At 34.7% G+C, this 1,366-nt stretch overlaps 1 pseudogene; it reads left to right on the forward strand.

The window, feature by feature from the left end:
• Positions 1-832: 832 nt before the first annotated feature.
• Positions 833-951, forward strand: LOC111743230 (annotated as a pseudogene).
• Positions 952-1,366: the final 415 nt, after the last annotated feature.

Raw genomic sequence — 1,366 nt, forward strand, 5'->3', positions numbered from 1 at the left:
TACGGTGGGCACCACCCAAGTCAAGAAATATAACTTTGCCATCTGCACAGAAGCCTCTTCCACGTGCCACATTCTAGTCACAAACCATTTCCTTCTGTAATAAGTAACCTATTATTTTGCCTTTTTGTAACTTTTTTCTTCCTTGTGTTTTCTGTTTTATAGTTCTATCACCAAACTGTGATCATGCAAAATGTGTATCCATAGATAATGTAGTTTTTAATCTTGCCCTTTTAAAAATATATGCCTTTTAGTTTATACCTGTGCACCCCCATCTCCCACCTGATTTCTTTCTTACAATTTTCCATTATAAAACAGGGCCATTTGACCAGTAGTATTTCTCTCATTTGGGTTTTGTTGATTGCCTATTCATGGTACAGTTCAACTCAGTCCTCTGTCCTTGATATTTCTGCAAATTGGCTACTGGACCAAAAGACCAGATCAGACTCTGGTTCTTTCTTTTCGGCAAGTCTGTCACTTGTAGCCTATAATGTCTTGTCTTTCTGTTTCATGATTTTAGTAAATATTAATGCTTATATCTCTTCATCTACTGAAGGATGCAAATGGTGACATTCTAATTCCAGCATTTCTTTTTCATTTATTTATTGGATTACTTTGTCTAAGTCTTAAATTTTACTTAACCTCTAGTGAGAACAGAGTGGGTCAATTACTACCAATTATTAGTTGGATTACCTTTTGAAGAGATATTTCCCCTCATTCTGTTGTTTGATTACATAGTGATATAGTTCATATAAGAAAAAATAAGCGCTTAATATTTTATTTCACAGTTACCAAGATAATGACTTAGTTTTTTATCATCTTTTAAACGTGACCAGTCTACGGCCATGCTACCCTGAACAAGCCCAACCCCGTCTGATCTTGGAAGCTAAGCAGGGTTGGGCCTGGTTAGTACTTGGATGGGAGAGCACCTAGGAAGGCCAAGTGCTGTAGGCATAAAAAATAAAAAATAAGGGATTGTAAGCTGACAAGGTCCTTGCAATTTGTGAGGTCAACCAAGGGTTGCCTTATCTAAAAAAAAAAAAAAAAAGTGACCAATATTTTAAAATGTCATTATGAACTCATGGGTTTAAAGGTATTTGGGTTTCAGTCCATTGAAATGTTTATTATTATTGAAATTCAGATAGACTGAATTCAGATATTTCTCCAAAAGCCATAATTTCTTTTAGTGAGAATGATATTTTGGGACCATAATATAGGCACCAAGGAAAGCCTATTGCTACTGGTTGATCATTGTCTTTAGAGTTTTCAGTAGACATAGGTAGGAAACAAATGGAAATATTCATTCCTAGAATTGAAATTTCTGGGAATTCCTTTTATATTCCATTTTAAGGCTCTTTTTTTTTTTTTT

The sequence above is a fragment of the Pteropus vampyrus genome, unplaced genomic scaffold (genome assembly GCF_000151845.1).
Source record: "Pteropus vampyrus isolate Shadow unplaced genomic scaffold, Pvam_2.0 Scaffold109, whole genome shotgun sequence".
Classification (NCBI taxonomy): Eukaryota; Metazoa; Chordata; class Mammalia; order Chiroptera; family Pteropodidae; genus Pteropus; species Pteropus vampyrus.